Genomic DNA, 21,919 nt, shown 5'->3' with positions numbered 1-21,919 from the left:
TCTTCTGCAATGCTGGCCGACCTCCAAACCCTAGCCCCATTTTCCAGACCATGAGGGTCCAGAATTCTCTTCCCCCTCCCCCCGGCACATCACGTACAGGTGATGGGTGTAGATGTGTACTCAGCAGACAAGCAGGGGGTCAGACCATGGCATAGATTGAGGAGCAGAAGTGCTCAGCTCTCTGCGGTGTTATTATCACCCCCCTGCCCTCGACAGTGGCCTAGTGACGATTAAGGAATAGCAATTTATTTCTCAGTCAGAATGGTACATAACTTGCAGATAGTGGTGATGTTCTTGTGCGTCTGCTCTACTTGGCTTCCTCAATGCCAGAGATTGCTAGTTTTTTTTTTTTGGGGGGGGGGGGGGGGGGGGGGGAGTGTTGTCAGACCTGCCATGCATCTTGTAGATGGGGCACATTTCACTGGTGGGTATCTCAGAAGGAGGCAGAACTAGGAGGATTATCCAATCTCTCCTAGTTCCCACCTATCCCATACCTTCTACTCTGCTCCAGCTACTTCACCCCTTCTTAAACAGTGTAAATCCGTCAATATTCTCCCTTTCTTTAGTTCTGAAGAAGTCATATGGACTCTGTTTCTCTCTAAACATAGGCTGCCAGGACTTCCGGTGGCAGCTATGAAGGAGTAGGTCACACATTTGGTGGCTCCCGCTCGGGTTGAAACTTTGGACCTTTTATCCCAATTTGTTGTCGGATCTGAAGTGGAAAACTGATGTTGGATGCAATTGTGATGAGGAATCCTACATCAGTGCATGGAGAGGGGACCAGGAGTGCTTGCAAAGGAAGAAATAGGCGAATGGAGGAGGCTTGGACCGAGGCTGCAATGGGAGAAAGCATGGCAGAGGACCGGATGACGACCCAGCGGTCGACGGAGCAGTTGATGCAGTTTATACAGGAGGGCTTCGCCAAGCAGGAACAGGAATGCTTGGACCCGATTAAGGAGTCGATTGCGCGGCTGGAACTCAGACTGGATACTCAAGATCGGGCGATCCAGAAAGTAGAGAAGGCACTGAATGAGCAGGAGGAGCACCAAGTTACAGTGGAGCTGGAGGTGGGAATGTTTTAAAAAATATATATATTTATTAAAGTTTTTTAACAAAACAAAACAAATTTTTCCCCTTATAAACAATAAACCCCCCCCCCCCCCCCCCCCCGTAACAAAATAACACAAAATCGCCCTGAGCAAGATATATACATGGTAAGATGATATATTTACAGAGCTTTATACACTGGCTCTCGCCTGTTCGTGCCAGTTTCCCCCACCCTCCATGTTATTGCCCGCTCGTCCGTCCCCTCAAGCAACCTCTCGTTTCCCCCCCCCCCCCAGGGTTGCTGCTGACCGACCTTCCTCTAACGCTCCGCGAGGTAGTCTTGGAACGGTTGCCACCGCCTGTAAAACCCCTGCGCAGATCCCCTTAAGGCAAACTTAATCCTTTCCAACTTTATGAACCCAGCCATGTCGTTTGTCCAGGCCTCCACGCTAGGGGGCTTCGCCTCCTTCCACATTAGCAAGATCCTTCGCCGGGCTACTAGGGACGCAAAGGCCACAATGCCGGCCTCTTTCGCCTCCTGCACTCCCGGCTCGTCCACTACTCCAAATATTGCTAGCCCCCAGCTTGGCTTGACCCGGACTTTCACCAACTGAGATATTGCTCCCGCCACTCCTCTCCAGAACCCCTCCAGTGCCGGGCATGACTAAAACATATGGACATGGTTCGCCGGACTCCCTGAACACCTTCCACATCTGTCCTCTACCCTAAAGAACCTACTCAACCTCGCCCCCGTCAAGTGCGCTCTGTGAACCACCTTAAATTATATCGGGCTGAGCCTGGCACATGAGGAGGAGGAATTGACCCTACCCAGGGCATCAGCCCACAAACCTTCTTCGATCTCCTCCCCCAGCTCCTCCTCCCATTTACCCTTCAACTCTTCTGCTAGCTCTTCCCCCTCTTCTTTTATCTCTTGGTGTATTGCCGAAACCTTGCCCTCCCCGACCCATACACCCAAGATCACCCTGTCTTGAATTTCCTGTGTCGGGAGCAGCGGGAATTCCCTGACCTGTCGCCTCACAAAAGCCCTCACCTGCATATATCTGAATGCATTTCCCGGGGGTAGCTCAAACTTCTCCTCCAGTGCCCCTAGGCTCCCAAATGTCCCGTCGATGAACAGGTCCCTCATTCTTCTAATCCCCACCCGGTGCCAGCCCTGGAACCCCCCGTCCATCTTCCCCGGGACAAACCGGTGGTTACCCCTGATCGGGGACCACACCGAGGCTCCGACTGCACCCTATGCCGTCTCCACTGGCCCCAGATCCTTAACGTTGCCGCCACCACCGGGCTCGTGGTGTACTTTGATGGCGAGAGCGGTAACGGTGCCATCACCAGCGCCCCCAAGCTCGTTCCTTTGCAGGACGCCATTTCCATCCCCTTCCATGCCGCCCCCTCTCCCTCCATAACCCACTTACGCATCATCGCCACGTTTGCTGCCCAGTAGTAGCTCCCTAGGTTTGGCAGCGCCAGCCCTCCTCGGTCCCTACTGCGCTCCAGGAACCCTCTCCTTACCCTCGGGGTTTTGTCCGCCCACACAAACCCCATAATACTCCTACCTACTCTCTTGAAAAAGCCTTTGGTGATCACGATGGGGAGGCACTGGAACACAAACAAAAACCTCGGAAGGACCACCATTTTTACCGACTGCACTCTACCCGCCAACGAGAGCGACAACATGTCCCATCTTTTGGTCCACCAACCTCGTCAGATTCAGTTTGTGTAGGGCCCCCCAGCTCCTGGCTATCTGGATCCCTAGATACCGAAAGCTCCCCTCTGCCCTCCTCAGCGGTAGGTCCCCTATCCCTCTTTCTTGGTCCCCTGCCTGTAGTACAAAAAGCTCGCTCTTCCCTACATTGAGCTTATAGCCCGGGAACTCCCCAAGCTCCCTCAAAGTCTGCATGACCTCCACCAGCCCCTCCATTGGGTCCACCACGTATAGCAGCAGGTCGTCCGCGTATAGCGACACCCGATGCTCTTCTCCCTCGCGGACCACCCCCCTCCATTTATTAGACTCCCTCAGTGATATGGCCACGGGTTCGATCGCCAATACAAACAACAGGGGGGACAGAGGGCACCCCTGCCTCGTTCCTCGGTACAGCCGAAAGTACTCCGACCTCCGCCAGTTCGTCACCACACTTGCCACCGGGGCGCTGTAAAGGAGCCTAATCCAGCTAATAAACCCTCCCCCGAACCCAAACCTACGCAACACCTCCCAGAGGTACTCCCACTCAACTCGGCCAAAGGCCTTTTCCCGCGTCCATGGCTGCCACTATCTCCGCCTCTCCCTCCTCCGATGGCATCATTATCACGTTTAAGAGCCGCCACACATTCGTATTTAATTGCCTGCCCTTTACAAGTCCCGTCTGGTCCTCATGTATCACCTCCGGGATACAGTCCTCAATCCTCGTGGCCAGCACTTTTGCCAATAGCTTAGCGTCCACATTAAGGAGCGAAATCGGCCTGTACGATCCACATTGCAGTGGGTCCTTGTCTCGCTTCAGAATCAAGGAAATTGTCGCCTCCGACACTGTCAGGGGCAGGGTCCCCTCCTCTCTTGCCTCGTTAAAGGTCCTCACTAGTAGCGGGGCCAACAGGTCTACGTACTTTCTGTAGAACTCCACCGGAACCCGTCCGGCCCCAGGGCCTTCCCCGCCTGCATGCTCCCCAAACCCTTACTCAGCTCCTCCAACCCGATTGGTGCCCCCAAACCAGCCACCTCTTGCTCCTCCACCCTCGGGAACCACAGTTGGTCCAGGAATCTTCCCATCCCCTCTTCCCCCCCCTGGGGGCTGGGATCTGTACAGCTCTTCATAGAAGGCCTTGAATACCCTGTTTATTTCCGTTGCACTCTGGGCCATGGCTCCCCACCCATCTTTGACTCCCCCTCTTTCCCTCGCTGCCGCCCTCTTACGGAGCTGGTGTGCCAGCTTCCGACTGGCCTTTTCCCCGTTACTCGTAGGTCGCCCCCTGCGCCTTCCCTCCACTGTGCCTCCGCCTTCCCCGTGGTCAACAGGTCAAACTCCGTCTAGAGCCGTCGCCTTTCCCCAAGTAATCTTTCCTCCGGGGCCCTCTGCATATCTCCTGTCCACTCGCAAAACCTCCCCCACTAGCCTCTCCCTTTCCCTGCCCTCTGTCTTCTCCCTATGAGCCCTGATGGAGATTAGCTCTCCCCTGATCACCGCCTTCAACGCCTCCCATACCACCCCCCACTCGCACCTCTCCGTTGTCGTTGGCCTCCAAGTACCTTTCAATACACCCCCTTACCTTACCACACACCACCTCATCTGCCAACAGTCCCGCTCCTCTCCCAGCCCCACTTCCACCCAGTGCGGGGCATGGTCCGAAACGGCTATGGCCGAATACTCCGTCCCCTCCACCCTCAGGATGAGCGCCCTGCCCAGCACAAAGAAGTCTATCCGGGAGTATGCCTTGTGCACGTGGGAGAAGAAAGAAAATTCCCTGGCCTGCGGTCTTGCAAACCTCCATGGGTCCACTCCCCCCATCTGGTCCATAAACCCCCTGAGCACCCTGGCCGCCGCCGGCCTCTTTCCCCGTCCTTGATCTGGAGCGGTCCAGTGCTGGGTCCAGCATTGTGTTAAAGTCCCCTCCCATTATCAGTCCTCCTACCTCCAGGTCCGGGATGCGCCCCAACATGCGCTTCATAAATCCAGCATCATCCCAGTTTGGGGGCGTATACATTTACCAACACCACCCACGTCCCTTGCAACCTACCACTCACCATCACGTACCTCCCTCCATTGTCCGCTACGATAGTCTTGGCCTCAAATGGCACATGTTTTCCCACCAGAATTGCCACCCCTCTGTTTTTCACGTCCAATCCCGAGTGAAATACCCGTCCTACACATCCCCTTCTTAACCTAACCTGGTCCGCCACCTTCAGGTGTGTCTCTTGGAGCATAGCCACGTCTACCTTCAGTCCCTTCAAGTGCGCGAACACTCGAGCCCTCTTCACTGGTCCGTTCAGGCCCCTCACGTTCCACGTTATCAGCCGGATTCTCTTCCCCCCCCCCCCCGCCGACTAGCCATCTCCTTTTCTGGGCCAGTCCCGTGTCCGTGTCTCCCTCACCTCCGTCCCGGCCACCTCTTCTGTGTCCCATTCCCTTTTGGCCAGTGCAGCAGCAACCCTGTTTCCTTCCCCCCCCCCCGCCCCCCCCCCCCCCCCCCCCCGCTAGATCCCTGTCTAGCTTTTTTGCTCCCCCCATATCACTCCCGTAAGTCAGCTGATGCCTGCTGACCCTGGCTTCCCCCGCCATCCCTTTGACCCCCCCATGTGGGAATCTCCCCATCAGTAGACGTTCCTACACTCCCCCTCCCACCTTTCTTCCCGCGTGCGGGAGAAAAACCCTGCGCTTTCCAGAGCCTGCCCCGCCCCCCGACGCAGCTTCTGTTGCGGCCTTGTCTCTCGTCCCCAGCCCAAAAAAAACCTTCCCTGCGCGTGCTTGCCCCCCTATATACAACCGCCATCATACTTCAACCCTCAAATACCCCCCACCCTCACAAACCGTCAATTAGAGTCCAACTTTTAGTTAATATAAAGGTCCATGCCTCTTCGGGCGTTTCGAAGTAGTGGTGTTGGCCGTTATATGTGACCCACAGTCGCGCTGGCTGCAACATTCCAAATTTCACTCCTTTCCGATGCAGCACCGCTTTGGCCCGGTTGAAACCCGCTCTCCGCTTAGCGACCTCCGTGCTCCAGTCAGAGTATATTCTAATCTCAGCACTGTCCCACTTGCTGCTCCGCTCCTTCTTGGCCCATTTCAGGACCCTCTCTCTGTCTGTGAACCGGTGAAATCTCACCACCATCGCCCTTGGCGGCTCGTTTGCCTTGGGCTTCCTCGCCAGCACCCGGTGCGCCCCTTCCAGCTCCAGTAACACCGGCGGGGCCTGAGCGCCCATCAGCGCCCCGATCATTGTGCCCGCATATGCCGCGGCGTCGGCCCCCTCCACTCCTTCTGGGAGACCCAGGATCCTCAAATTGTTTCTCCTCAACCTGTTCTCCAGATCTTCGAGTCTTCCCGCCCACGTCTTGTGTAGCGCCTCGTGCCGCTCCACTCTCACCGCCAGGCCCAAGAGCTCGTCCTCATTCTCACTCACTTTGTCCTGGATCTCCTGGATCTTCACCTCGTGGGCTTTCTGGGTTGCCCCAAGTCCTTCAATTATTGCCAGCATAGGCGCCACCATCTCCTTGCGCAGCCCCTCGAAGCAGCGCTTGATGAATTCTTGCATCTCTTCTTTGTCCCCGGCCGCCGCCATTTTGTTTATTTTACCCTTCTTCTCCCGCTGCTCCAGTGCCGTTTTATTGGCCGTTTCGCTGTGGGTCCGGTCCATACAGGTTAGTGGGGGACCTCTCTCCTCTCTTCCCCACGGGTTGGCTGTGTGAAAAGTCCCGTTGGGGCTCTTCTATCGAGCCCGAAAGTCCGTCTTCGCGGGAGCTGCCGATTCGTGCGGCTTAGCTCCGCATAGCCGCAACCAGAAGTCGGAGGTGGGAATGTTGAGAGACCAACAGAACAGACCAACAGGGCGCACAGAGCGCTAGCGAGGAAGCCACGTGTAGGTGACCTCCCGAGAGCAATGGTGGTGAGATTCCACAGGTACCTGGACAAGAAGTGCATTCTATGGTGGGCCAGGCAGACACGGAGCTGCAAATGGGATGACAGTTTCCTGCGTATGTATCAGGATCTGAGCGCGGATGTGGCCAGGAGAAGAGCAATGTTCAACCAGATAAAATCAACCCTTTTTAAGAAGAAGGTAAAGTTTGGACTACTGTACCCATCCCGTCTTTGGGTTACGCACGAAGAGCAACATTTCTACTTCGAGTCGCCCGAGGAAGCGATGACATTCGCGAGAAGGAAAGGGCTGGTAGCGGACTGAGATGTTTGGACTGAACTTCACTGCAGTGCTCATGTGATTTTTTTTCCTGCTCTTTAGTTATTTTAATTTTTTTTAAAAGAAAAGTTTTTGTCTTTGAATATTACTTGTAATGCCTTTTGTATTGAGTTGGGGTCTGCGGATGAGCTGCTCGAGTTAAAATTTGCATTTGCACTGATGGGGGATGGAGGTGTGAATGTTAGATGTTTGATCTTCTTTTTGATTTTCTTTGCCAGTGTCTTTTGGGCATTTGGGTTGGGATTGTTTATGTTTGCATATGTGTGTCGGCTGGAGGGACAGGTTGGAAAATGTCTGGTGCCATGGGCGGGGCCACCAAGCTAGCTGGGCGGGCTAGCTCATGGAAGCGCAGTGGGGGGTGAACAGATGGTATGTTTGTTGGAGGGGGCTGTGTGTATAGTGCGTTACTAGGAGGGGTAGGGGGGAAATGTTCTGCTGTCGGGGGAGGGACTTTTGCTGTGGGACAACAGGGAGGTCGGGGACGGAGGCTGCCGGGGGACGGGCCTGCGGATGCGTGGGGCGCGGGCTGGAGACTGGCCCAAGAAAGGGGATGGCTGACTGGCGGCGGGGTGGGGGGCGGAGGGGGGGGGGGGGGTGGGCGAGAAGCCCCCCATCCAGGCTGATCACATGGAATGTAAGAGGGCTAAATGGGCCGGTTAAGAGGGCGCATTTGAGGGGACTGAAGGCGGACATGGCAATGTTGCAGGAGACGCTCCTTAGAGTAACTGATCAGGTTAGATTAAGGGGCAAACACGGTGACGCAGTGGGTTACCCCTGTAGCCTCACGGCGCCGAGGTCTCAGGTTCGATCCTGGCTCTGGGTCACTGTCCGTGTGGAGTTTGCACATTCTCCCCATGTCTGTGTGGGTTTCGCCCCCACAACCCAAAGATGTGCAGGCTAGGTGGATTGGGCGCGTTAAATTGCCCCTTTGTTGGACTTTAAAGAAAAAGGACAAGGACTCTAGGGAATATGGGTCATAATAATCAATTGCGCTTTTGAACATGGACGCTAATTACATACAAAAGTGCTGGCACGCGGTTCGAGTCCTGCCTCCCAGAAGTGATTTTGAAAGACCAGTCAGGCTCGTCAAGGATCAGCAATTGTCGGCCAATACAGGTCAGCTTTTAAATGTGTGTTTGCGTGGGTTTCGCCCCCACAACCCAAAGATGTGCAGGCTAGGTGGATTGGCCACGCTAAATTGCCCCTTAATTGGAAAAAATTAATTGGGTACACTAAATTTATTAAAGAAAACAAGGTTAGATTAAGGAAGGGATGGGTCAGACAGGTTTTTCACTCGGGGCTGGACTCGAAGACTAGAGGGGTCGCGATCCTGATTAAAAAGCGAGTGTCATTCGAAGCGGGAAGAATACTTGCGGATGTGGGGGGGTCGGTACATAATGGTCAGTGGAAAGCTGGAGGGGCTGCCGCTGGTACTCGTGAATGTGTACGTGCCGAATTGGGATGACGTGGCGTTCATAAGGAGGAAGTTGGGGAAGATCCCGGATCTGGATTCGCATAAGTTGGTAATGGGAGGGGGGGACTTCAACATATTAACCCAGGGCTAGACCGATCTAGCTCAAAGACACGCAGGGTACCAGCAATGGCAAAGGAGCTAAAGGGGTTTATGGAGCAGATGGGGGTGTGGGGGGGGGGGGCGTGGACCCATGGAGATTTGGGCGGCCGAGAGTGAAGGCGTTTTCCTTCTACTCGCACGTGCATTGACTTTTTTATCCTGAATAGGGCTTTACTGACGGGGGTAGTGGACACTGAGTACTCACGATCACGATCTCAGATCATGCCCTGCACTGGATTGACCTACAGGTGAGCAAGGAGGGTAGCCAGCGCCCGCACTGGAGGCTGGACGTGGGACTTTTAGCTGACGAGGAGGTGAGTGGGCGGCTGACGAAATGTATCCAGAACTACGTGGAAGTCAACAACACGGGGGAGGTTTCGGCTGGGGTGGTCTAGGATGCGCTGAAGGCGGTGGTTAGAGGGGAGCTGATCTCGATATGGGCCCACAGGGAGAAGGCAGACTCAGCAGAGACAGACCGACTGATAAAGGAAATACCACAGGTCAACAGGAGTTATGCGGAGGCCCCAGAGGCAGGGCTTTTAAGGGAACGATGGAGGCTACAGGCGGAGTTTGGCTTGTTAACTACAGAGAAAGCGGTAGAGCAGCTGAGGAAGGCGATCTATGAATATGGGGAGAAGGCCAGTAGAATGCTTGCGCAGCAGCTTAGAAAGCGGGAGGCGGCCAGGGAGATTGGGAAAATAAGGGACAGAGTTGGGAACCGGGTCGGCGATTCAGCTGGGGTTGGTAAGGCGTTCGAGGAATTCTACAGCAGACTGTACGAGTCGGAACACCCAGCTGGGCCGGAGAGGATGAGGCAATTCGCAGGGGGGTTGAAGTTCCCGAAGGTTGATGAGCACTTGGTAGAAGGGCTGGGGGCCCCGATCGGGTTGGAAGAGATAGCAGGAGGGCTGAAGGCCATGCAGTCGGGTAAAGCCCCGGGACCGGATGGGTACCCTGTGGAGTTATACAAAAGGTTCTCTGGGATGCCGGGGCCACTGCTGATGAGGTCATTTAATGAGTCAAGGGAGATGGGGGGGCTTCTCCCGACGACGTCACAGGCTACTATCTCATTGGTCCTGAAGCGGGATAAGGACCCGGAGTTGTGCGGGTCCTACAGACCGATCTCCCTCCTAAATGTATATGCCAAATTGTTGGTTAAGATCTTGTCCTCAAGGATTGAGGACTGCATCCCGGACGTGATTGGGGAGGACCAGATGGGATTTAAGGGGAGGCAGTTGGCGGCCAACGTATGAAGGCTGTTGAATGTTATCATGATGCCTCCAGAGGGTAGGGACGTCGAGGTAGTGGTCGCAATGGACGCAGAGAAGGCATTTGGCCGGGTGGAATGGGATTATCTGTCGGAGGTATTGGGGCGGGGCTTCATTGACTGGGTCAGGCTGCAGTATCAGGCACCCATGGCGAGTGTTCGAACGAACAGGCTGACATCGGACTATTTTAGGCTGCACCAGGGGACGAGGCATGGATGCCCCCTCTCCCCGCTGTTGTTCGCACTGGCCATAGAACCGCTGGCAATTGCGTTGAGAGCTTCAAAGGGCTGGAAGGGATTGGTCCGGGGAGGGGTAGAACACAGAGTCTCGCTGTACGCGGACGATCTGTTCTCATATGCGTCGGACCCATTGGAAGGGATGGAAGAAATTATGGGGATTCTGGGGGATTTTGGCCGGTTTTCAGGTTATAAATTGAACATGGGGAAAAGCGAGATTTTCGCGATCCAGGCAAGGGGGCAGGAGAGGCAATTGGGGGAGCTGCCGTATAGAGTGGTAGGTGGAGGTTTTCGGTACCTAGGCATCCAGGTGGCGCGGGAATGGGAACGGCTGCACAAGTTTAATCTGCCCCGACTAGTAGACCAAACGAAGGAGGATTTTCGGAGGTGGTACGTGCTCCCACTGTCACTGGTTGCGTGTGTACAGACAGTGAAAATGACGGTTCTCCCGAGATTCCTGTTTGTGTTTCAGTGTCTCCCCATTCCTCGGTCCTTTTTTAAATGGGTCAACAACGTGATCTCGGACTTTGTATGGGCGGGTAAGACCCCGCGCGAGTTAAAAAGGGGATGTTGGAGCGCAGCCGTGGGGAGGGCGGGCTGGCACTCCCGAACTTTAGTAATTATTACTGGGCGGCGAATACAGCCATGATTAGGAAGTGAGTGGTTGGCGGGGGGTGGGGGGGGGGGGGGAGCGAGTAGAGGCGGCATCTTGTAACGGCACTAGTTTGGGGGCGTTCCCGCCGGCACGCTACTCCACCAGCCCCGTGGTGGTCACGGCCCTGAGAGTCTGGGGGTAATGGAGGAGACATGTGGGAGCAGAGGGAGCATCGGTCTGGTCCCCAATTTGCAATAATCACAGGTTTGCCCCAAGGTAGTTAGATGGAGGGTTCCGGAGGTGGCAGAGAGCAGGGATCGAGAGGATGGGCGATATGTTTATAGAAGGGAGCTTTCCAGCTTGAGGGAACTGGAGGTGAAATTTGAATTGACGGAAGGAATGAATTTAGGTACCTGCAGGCGCGAGACTTCCTACGCAGGCAGGTCTCGACCTTCCCGCTCCTACCACCAATGGGGATACAGGACAGGGTGATTTACAGAGTGTGAATGGGAGAAGTGAGGGTTTTGGACATTTATAAGGAGCTTATGGGGTCAGAGGAAACTCGGATTGGGGAGCTGAAACACAAATGGGAAGAGGAGTTAGGAGGAGAGATAGAGGATGGTCTCTGGGCGGATGCGTTGAGCAGAGTCAACGCATCCACAACATGTGCCAGGCTCAGCCTAATACAGTTTAAGGTCGTTCACCGGACCCACATGACAGTGGTCGGATGAGTAGGTTCTTTGGGGTGGAAGACAGGTGTGCAAGGTGTGCGGGAGGACCAGCGAACCATGTTCATATGTTCTGGGCATGCCCGAAGCTCAGGGGATTCTGGCAGGGGTTTGCGGAGGTCATGTCCAAAGTATTGAAAATAAGGGTGGCACTGAGTCCAGAGGTGGTAATGTTTGGGGTGTCGGAAGACCCAGGAATCAAGGAGGAGAAAGAGGCAGACGCTCTGGCCTTTGCTTCCCTGGTAGCCCGGAGACGGATATTATTAGCTTGGAGGGACTCAAAGCCCCCAAAGTTGGAGACCTGGCTAACTGACATGGCTAGCCTTCTGTCTCGCAAAAATCAAGTTCGCCCTGAGAGGGTCAATGTTAGGGTTCGTCCGGAGGTGGCAGCCGTTTGTCGACTTCTTTAGGGAAAATTAACCGTTAGCAGAAGGGGGGAGGGGTAGTTTAGTATAGAATAGGAGGCTAGAAAAGGTGGGACCTGTGAGAGAGGAAGACGGCTTTTGCACTATGTTTATATTTGTATGTACACTGTTTCTTCTGTTACTGTTATAAAACTATAAATACCTCAATAAAATGTTTATAAAAAATAACAGAGGCTGCCAGATCTGCTGAGTTTTTCCAATATTTTCTGCTTCATTTCAGAGTTCCAGCATCTGCAGTATTTTGCTTTTCCTTTGATGAGAAACTGCAGACTCCGCACAGTGACCCAAGCCAGGAATCGAACCTGGGACCCTAGAGCTGTGAAGCAACAGTGCTACCCACTGTGCTACCGTGCCGCCTTGATATACTGTGTTTGCTCACTGACAGTGGGCAAACGTACTTGAGCACTGACAGTCAAATTAAACAAAAGTATTTTCTCCCCGAGTCACCTTGTACCCAAATGAAATTAGTGGACGGCCTGCTCCCAGATCTCTGGCAATGTTACTACTGAAAGGCGCATGAAAATGGTCTGAAGTGATAGTGCCCTTCCTGTTGCATAGTTCTACATTACTCAGTATGAAGGACTATAGTGACAAATAGACATGCCATCTCTCGTGTGCCACATTATGAACACCCCAAAACAAAGATTCTTAGCTTAATAAGGTTGAATAAGGAATTTTGCTACAAGTGCATTGTTAACATACCCTCACAAATGTCCAAACATCATATTGTTTGAACAGTTGTTAGTACAAATGAGAGATCAGCACCAATGCGACTGCATTTTTGCATTTCAACAGAACGTCTATTTTCATGTTTCAAAAATGATTTTGGATTGGATAATTGGAGCAATTTCTTTGCAGCTTTTCACTTACATGCAACATTGATAAACTGCTGCGAGGATGCTTCTTTCATCTAAACTTGGATTCCCCAAACTAGAAACAGAAACAAAGAACACGTAACAGTTTAAGATCCTTTTGGTGAAGTGTTCCTCATCCCAGATGTTAAAGGTTTATATACAATACCAGCATCAAGGTTCTTAGAAGTCATGTGTAAAACGGTTATTTTGCTGTCCAAAATTCTCCAAATACTACTCTAACACCAGGCCTCATAGAATCATTTTGAATTTATATTTTCCTGTAACATCTTCTTTGCCTCTGACAAAATGCTAGATTAGTGCTGCACCATTGAATTTCCACTGGAAACTGAGTTGACACGGTGGTAAAATGGACATGGGCCTGAATTTTAGGCCCAATATATAAATTGGACAATTCTAATTAAGAATTGGACATTTTAAATCACACACAGTCAGCCCACAGGCAGGCCTGATGGGAATTCAAACAGCCAAGTTTGAATACACAGAGCAGAGACAGTCAGGACAAGTCTGGGCCTGCCCTGAGAACAGGACATCAAGAGATAATCAGTCCCATTCAAATGGATCGTTGTTGTGGATTGCCCAGAAGAAACTAGACTTTCTGGCACCCAGATTGCCCACCATTAGCACATATGGATTAAGGTTACGTACAGACAATATACCTGGAGATGATTCCCTGGGGGAGCGTTCCTGTGTTCTGCAGAGGTGCAATCGGCAACTCCTTTGGGTGTTGCGACCCCTGCCCCGAGACCTCATTGGATGAGGATCAGAGAATTCTGGAAAGGCGCGAAGAGGGGTATAAGAATCGAGCACCAGGACCCTCCCAGCAAAGACTTGGTGCCAATGCAACAGAGACGATTCAATAGCAGAGGACAGAAGGAAGCAGCGTGCAGACAGAGGCCTGGAGACAACCAAGACGCAGAGAATTTGACCTGCAGCTCAATTAAATTAATTGATACGGGTAATATCAAGAATCTTGGGATTATTGTAGCTGTAATAATTTAAAGGGGTAACTTTTTACTGTGTTTGATAATAAATTTGGTTGAATTATAAACTTGTATTTGTCCTTTGTTCATCTCACAAATAAGGCCACCTGGGCAAAATATTTGAATAATAAACTGGTCGAAGTGTCTGAAGTTTTACAGACACACTATTCAAACTAGTTTCACTTGCTAGCCTCACACAATGTGAAAGAATAAAGACTTTCACCCAATTAGTCTGAATTAGTATTAAGTATACTTAAGTGAGAGAACTTGCGATAGCGGCTACAGAGTGAGTGGTCGCACGCAGGACGGCATCTGCTTGAAGGTGTGGGTTTTGGCCCTTTTCACCCATGTTTTGGGTAGATTCGGCGGAAAAGTGGAGTGGAGAGTGTAAGGGAAGAAGTTCTCCCCTGGATGGGCATGTTTATGGGCTATCAGACACGGCTGAAAACAGTGAAGGACCTGGCAAAAGAGTTGGAGGAGAGTCATAAGCGGCAGGAAAGCTGCAGATGGAGCAATTGAGAGGCTTCATTAAAGCGGAGTTTCGGCAGCAAAGGATGGAGATGCAGAGCGACTGGTCGAAGGCGATTGAGGGAGCAGTGGCACCACTTCGCGGAACCCTCGAGTGGGTGGAAAAGTGCCTCGAAACACAGGGGGTGACAATCCAGGAGGTGCAGAGGGTGGCGTCCGACCAGAGTGATCATATTGTGGCTTTGGAGGAGGAGGGGACGATCCTGGGGGATGTGTGCAAGTCACTGCGGTCGAAGGTGGAGGACCAGGAGAATAGGACCAGGTGGAAAAACCTGCGTAATGCGGGTCTGCCGGAGGGAGTAGAGGGAACAAGTGTCACAAACTATTTCTTGAGGATGCTGGCCAGGTTGGTGGAGTAAAAGGTATTGGACAAGGCACCAGAGGTGGAGCGGCCCAATAGGTCCTTGAGGCAGAAGCTGAGAGGGGAGGACCCACTGCAGGCAGTGATTGTACAGATACACAGGTTTCTGGACAAAGAAAAGATGCTGAAGTGGGTCTAGATAAAATTGGTCTGTGAATGGGAGGGAAATCGAGTCCGGATTTATCAGAACACTGGAGCAGACTTGGCCAGGATGCGAGCAGGGTTCAACAAGGCCAACGTAGTGCTGTACCGGCAACAGATTAAATTTGGGGTGTTGTACCCGAACAGACTTTGGGTAACCTAAGATGGCCAGGAATATTACTTTGGGATGCCGGAGGAGGCAAATTACTTTATCAGGGATTATAAGCTGGGGGAGAGCTGAATGGTGACGAAGGATGGAGAGGTTATGTCCACAAAAGTTGGGTTGTATTATTGTTCTTGTTTGCCGATATGGGGGGGGGGGGGGGGTTAAGTTTATGGGGGGGGGGGGATTGCTCCCACGTTCTTTTCGTGGAGGTCTTTTGTGTCTTTTGATGTTTGGTTTTTGTAAGGGTTGTATTGTCGGGGCTTTTCGGGGTTGTGTGGAGGAACGGATGGGGGGTGGGGGGAAAGAGAGAGTGTTGGAGGAGACGTTCAGGCAGGAGTCGCCATGCTAGCGTGCAAAGCTAGTGAGTGGGAGTGCAGTGGGGGGCTGGGGGGGGGGGGGGCGAGGCTGCGATGGTTGGCCAGTGTGGGGGGAGGGTGGGCAGGGGAATGCAACATGGCACGTCACGTATGGAGAGTGAGTGTGGTCATGGGCGGGGGACATCTTGGGTGGGCCTGTTTCGAGTGGGAATGGGTGAGGCGGAGCCTAAGTGGGGTGATGGCGGACACTAGAGGGGGGTGGAGATGCAAGCCTTCAGTGAGATTTGTGGCATGGAATGTCCGTGGACTGAATGGGCCGGTCAACAGGTCCAAAGTGTTCTAAAGAGCTTGAGGGCGGAGGTGATTTTCTTGCAGGAGACGCGCCTCCAGGTGAAAGATCAGATGGCGGCTGAGGAAGGGATGGGTGGGATAACTGTTTCACTCGGTGTTTGAGGCCACTTTGTTGAGCAAGAAAACGGGGTTTACGGGGGCCGGGGAGGTGAGTGAGGGGTGAGAGGGGACGCTAGTGGTGTTGGCAAACATATATGCACCTAATTGGGATGATGTTGGTTTTGTAACGAGGTTACTGGGAGCGATTCCGGATCTGGACACTCACCAGTTGATCATGGTGTGTGTGTGTGTGCGCGCGTGTGCGCGTGCGAGGGGTGGGGTGGGGGGGGAGCGGATTTTCACTGTGTAATGGAGCCAAGATTGGATAGGTGGAGCCCGAGTTTGATGGCAAGGTCGAGAACGGTGAAAGAGTTGGGAGAGTTCATATAAAGTATGGGGATGGTGGGTCCGTGGAAGTTTGGGAATCCGAGAGGGAGGGAGTACTCTTCCTTCTCGCTTGCGTATAGTGTGCATTCTAGGATTGATTTTTTTCGTGGTTAACCGGGCAGTGCTGATGGGGACAGTAGGAGCGGAATATGCAGGGATTGCGATCTCAGACCATGCACCACACTGCTTAGATATGTGGCTTTGTTCGGAAAAGGTGCAGAGACCAGGGTGGAGGTTGGGCTTGGGACTTTTGGCTGTTAAGGAGTTCTATGGGAGGATGAGACTGGCAATTAATTAGTCGGTGGTGTTGTCGATAGTGTGGAAGGATGTAGCAGGTTACAGAGGGATATAGATAAGCTGCAGAGCTGGGCTGAGAGGTGGCAAATGGAGTTTAATGTAGAGAAGTGTGAGGTGATTCACTTTGGAAGGAATAACAGAAATGCGGAATATTTGGCTAATGGTAAAGTTCTTGAAAGTGTGGATGAGCAGAGGGATCTAGGTGTCCATGTACATAGATCCCTGAAAGTTGCCACCCAGGTTGATAGGGTTGTGAAGAAGGCCTATGGAGTGTTGGCCTTTATTGGTAGAGGGATTGAGTTCCGGAGTCGGGAGGTCATGTTGCAGCTGTACAGAACTCTGGTACGGCCGCATTTGGAGTATTGCGTACAGTTCTGGTCACCGCATTATAGGAAGGACGTGGAGGCTTTGGAGCGGGTGCAGAGGAGATTTACCAGGATGTTGCCTGGTATGAAGGGAAAATCTTATGAGGAAAGGCTGATGGACTTGAGGTTGTTTTCGTTGGAGAGAAGAAGGTTAAGAGGAGACTTAATAGAGGCATACAAAATGATCAGGGGATTGGATAGGGTGGACAGTGAGAGCCTTCTCCTGCGGATGGATATGGCTGGCACGAGGGGACATAACTTTAAACTGAGGGGTAATAGATATAGGACAGAGGTCAGAGGTAGGTTCTTTACGCAAAGAGTAGTGAGGCCATGGAATGCCCTACCTGCTACAGTAGTGAACTCGCCAACATTGAGGGCATTTAAAAGTTTATTGGATAAACATATGGATGATAATGGCATAGTGTAGGTTAGATGGCTTTTGTTTCGGTGCAACATCGTGGGCCGAAGGGCCTGTACTGCGCTGTATTGTTCTATGTAATTAAGATCAATGTGGAGCTAAAGCAGAGTGGGGAGGTATCAGCAGCTACATTTTGGGAGGCCTTGAAGGCAGTGGTCCAAAGGGAAATTATTTTGTTCAAGGCCCACAGGGATAGGATGAAGAGGAAGGAGCACGGGCGGTTATTGGACGAGATAGTTGAGATGGACAGGAGATACTCGGCGGCCCCCACGAGTGAACTGTTGGTAACAAGGAAGACATTGCAGGGGCAATTTGATCGGTTGACAACAGGTAACGGGGTGGGACAACTGCGAAGGGTGAAGGGGAGTGCAATATGAGCATGGGGAGAAGGCAAGTCATATGTTGGCTCACCAATTGTGGCATCAGGCACTGTCCAGGGAAATTTTGCAGGAGAGGGCGGAGAAGGGAGAGGTGATGTCCGAGCTGGAAAGGATAAATGAGGTGTTTACGGCTTTCTATGAGGGGTTGTACAAGGTTGAGCCGGTGGGGGAGGCGGAGGAAATGGGACGGTTGCTGGATGGTTGGAGTTCCCAGAGTTGGAGGACAGGAAGAAGCAGGCATTGGAGGAGCCTTTGGGGTTACGGAGGTGATGGAATGCATTAAAAAGATGCAGTGGGGGGAGACCCCGGAGCCGGATAGCTTTCTGGCGGAGTTTTACACGCAGTTGGTCCCTCACCTGGTGGGTATGTTTAGTGAGGCAATGGAAAAAGGGGAGTTGCCAGCTGCGATAGCGCAGGCATCGATTTCGTTCATCCTGAAAAAGGGGAAGGATTCATTGGAGTGTGGGTCCTACAGGCCCATTTCTCTGCTAAACACAGACTTTAAAGTTCTGGTGAAGATGTTGGCGTGTAGGTTGGAGGGGTGTGCCCCGGAGGCGGTTTCTGAGGACCAAACGGGTTTTGTGAGAAGGGATCAGCACTCCAGTAACATTAGGAGGCTGCTGAATATAATTCTGACTCCTTCAGGGGGACGATAACCAACGGTGATCGTGTACATGTACACGGAGAAGGCATTCGACCGGGTAGAGTGGATGCGTTTGAAGCTCTGGGAAGGTTTGGGTTTAGTCCGAAATTTTTTGCGTTGATTTGATTGTTGTATGCATCCCCCATGGCTAGTGTTCGAACCAACAAGACGAATTTGGGGTATATTGAGTTGCAGACGGGGACGAGGCAGGGATGCCCGCTGTCGCAGTTGTTGTTTGCGCTGGCTATTGAGCCTTTGGTGATGGTGCTTCGGCAAGGGGTTGTGGGGAGGGTAAGCAGCACCTGTTGTTGTTTGTGTCAGACCCGTTGGAAAGTATGGCTTTCTTAGGGGGAAACTTAGGGGGCGTTACCATTTAGAACATAGAACATTACAGCGCAGTACAGGCCCTTCGGCCCTCGATGTTGCGCCGATCTGTGAAACCACTCTAAAGCCCATCTACACTATTCCTTTATCGTCCATATGTCTATCCAATGACCATTTGAATGCCCTTAGTGTTGACGAGTCCACTACTGTTGCAGGCAGGGCATTCCACGCCCTTACTACTCTCTGAGTAAAGAACCTACCTCTAACATCTGTCCTATATCTATCTCCCCTCAATTTAAAGCTATGTCCCCTCGTGCCAGACATCACCATCTGAGGAAAAAGGCTCTCACTGTCCACCCTATCCAATCCTCTGATCATCTTATATGCCTCAATTAAGTCACCTCTTAACCTTCTTCTCTCTAATAAAAACAGCCTCAAGTCCCTCAGCCTTTCCTCATAAGATCTTCCCTCCATACCAGGCAGCATTCTGGTAAATCTCCTCTGCACCCTTTCCAATGCTTCCACATCCTTCCTATAATGCGGCGACCAGAATTGCATGCAATACTCCAAATGCGGCCGCACCAGAGTTTTGTACAGCTGCAACATGACCTCATGGCTCCGAAACTCAATCCCTCTACCAATAAAAGCTAACACACCGTACTCCTTTTTAACAACCCTTTCAACCTGGGTGGCAACTTTCAGGGATCTATGTAAATGGACACCGAGATCTCTCTGCTCATCCACACTGCTAAGAATCTTACCATTAGCCCAGTACTCTGTCTTCCTGTTATTCCTTCCAAAATGAATCACCTCACACTTTTCTGCATTAAACTCCATTTGCCACCTCTCAGCCCAGCGCTGCAGCTTATCTATGTCCCTCTGTAACTTGTAACATCTTTCCGCACTGTCCACAACTCCACCGACTTTGGTGTCATCTGCAAATTTACTCACCCATCCTTCTACGCCCTCCTCCAGGTCATTTATAAAAATGACAAACAGCAGTGGCCCCAAAACAGATCCTTGTGGTACACCACTAGTAACTGGACTCCAGTCTGAACATTTCCCATCAACCACCACCCTTTGTCTTCTTCCAGCTAGCCAATTTCTGATCCAAACTGCTAAATCACCCTGAACCCCATGCCTCCGTATTTTGTGCAGTAGCCTACCGTGGGGAACCTTATCAAACGCTTTACTGAAATCCATATTCACCACATCAACTGCTTTACCCCCATCCATCTGTTTGGTCACCTTCTCAAAGAACTCAATAAGGTGGAACCGTGTTGACTATCTCTAATCAAATTATTACTTTCCAGATGATTATACATCCTATCTCTTATAAACCTTTCCAAGATTTTGCCCACAACAGAAGTAAGGCTCACTGGTCTACAGTTACCGGTTACTAGTTTACTGGTCTATAGTTACTGGTCTACTCCCCTTCTTGAACAAGGGGACAACATTTGCTATCCTCCAGTCTTCTGGCACTATTCCTATAGACAAAGATGACTTAAAGATCAAAGCCAAAGGCTCGGCAATCTCCTCCCTAGCTTCCCAGAGAATCCTAGGATAAATCTCATCCGGCCCAGGAGACTTATCTATTTTCACACTTTCCAGAATTGCTAACACCTCTTTATGAAACTCAAGCCCTTCTAGTCTAGTAGCCTGAATCTCAGTATTCTCCTCGACAACATAGTATTCACACAGGAAAAAGACAGACGAAAAATATTCATTTAGCACCTCTCCTATCTCCTCGGACTCCAAGCACAACTTCCCACTACTGTCCTTGACTGGCCCTACGCTTACCCTAGTCATTCGTTTATTCCTGACATATCTAGAGAAAGCTTTAGGGTTATCCTTGATCCTACCTGCCAAAGACTTCTCATATCCCCTCCTGGCTCTTCTTAGCTCTCTCTTTAGGTCCTTCCTAGCTAACTTGTAACTCTCGAGCGCCCTAACTGAACCTTCATGTCTCATCTTTACATAAGCCTCCGTCTTCCTCTTGACAAGTGTTTCGACTGCTTCAGTAAACCACGGTTCCCTTGCTCGACCACTTCCTCCCTGCCTGACGGGTACATACTTATCAAGGACACGCAGTAGCTGTTCCTTGAACAAGCTCCACATTTTCATTGTGCCCATCCCCTGCAGTTTTCCTCTCCATCCGATGCATCCTAAGTCTTGCCTCATCGCATCATAATTGCCTTTCCCCCAGATATAACTCTTGCCCTGCGGTATATACCTATCCCTTTCCATCACTAAAGTAAACTTAATCGAATTGTGGTCACTATCACCAAAGTGCTTACCTACCTCCAAATCTAACACCTGTCCTGGTTCATTATCCAGTACCAAATCCAATATGGCCTCGCCTCTCATTGGCCTATCTACATACTGTGTCAGGAAACCCTCCTGCACACATTGGACAAAAACAGACCCATCTAAAGTACTCAAACTATAGCGTTTCCAGTCAATATTTGGAAAGTTAAAGTGCCCCATAACAACTACCCTGTTGCTTTTGCTCCTATCCAGAATCATCTTTGCAATCCTTTCCTCTACTCGGAGGAAAACCCCTATAGAAAACCCCTAACAGGGTGACCTCTCCTTTCCGGTTTCTAACCTCAGCCCATACTACCTCAGTAGACGAGTCCTCATCAAACGTCCTTTCTGCCACCGTAATACTGTCCTTGACTAATAATGCCACCCCTCCCCCTCTTTTACCACCTTCCCTGAGCTTACTGAAATATCTAAACCCCGGCACCTGCAACAACCATTCCTGTCCCTGCTCTATCCATGTCTCCGAAATGGCCACCACATCGAAGTCCCAGGTACCAACCCATGCCGCAAGTTCACACACCTTATTCCGGATGCTCCTGGCATTGAAGACACACTTTAAACCACCTTCCTGCCTGCCGGTACACTCCTGCAACTTTGAAACCTTACTCATGACTCATAAGGTGGCATGGGAGCGGTATAGGTATCTGGGGATTCAGGAAACGCATGAGTGGGCCACAATGCACAGTTGGAACTTGACAGGGTTAGTGGAAGAGATTAAGGGGGACTTTAAATGGCGGGATACGTTGCACTTGATGTTGGCAGGGAGGATGAAAGTGGTAAAGATGAATGTGCTGACAAGGTTGCGGTTTGTTTTTCAGGCCCTCAAGATTTTTCTTCCCAAGGCCTTTTTCCAGAGGCGCTGGTCTCACCATTTGTGGGCAGGGAAGGTGCCAAGGGTAAGGAGGGCCCTGCTACAAAGGTAGAGGCAGGGAAGGCGGTTGGCGCTCCTGAACCTGATGCACTACTATTGAGCGACGAATGTGGAGAAGGTGAGGCGTTGGTGGCGGAGCGGAGTGGATCAGGTTAGAGGAGTCCTGTCGGGCCTGTGTTTGAGGGCTCTGGGGACTGCCCCGTTGCCGCTGTCTCTGAGGAAGTATACGGGGAGTCCAGCGATGGAGTCGACTGATAAGATCTGGAATCAGTTGATGAGGCACTTTAAACTGCGCCACATGTTGATGCTGTTCCCACTATGGAAACCACAAAATTTTGTTTTTTTGGGGGAGGG

The 21,919-nt window shown here is 51.6% G+C and overlaps 1 protein-coding gene across 1 annotated transcript in view; it reads right to left on the bottom strand.

Moving 5' to 3' along the window:
* The window catches only part of fam20b (FAM20B glycosaminoglycan xylosylkinase), a 291,737-nt gene that overhangs the window by 2,777 nt on the left and 267,041 nt on the right, over window positions 1–21,919 (bottom strand). The gene's annotated exons all lie outside the window — the stretch shown is intronic.

Source organism: Scyliorhinus torazame, chromosome 7 (genome assembly GCF_047496885.1).
Source record: "Scyliorhinus torazame isolate Kashiwa2021f chromosome 7, sScyTor2.1, whole genome shotgun sequence".
Taxonomy (NCBI): Eukaryota; Metazoa; Chordata; class Chondrichthyes; order Carcharhiniformes; family Scyliorhinidae; genus Scyliorhinus; species Scyliorhinus torazame.
The sequence above is the reverse complement of the archived record's forward strand: the minus strand, read 5'-3'. Positions and strand labels throughout refer to the sequence as shown.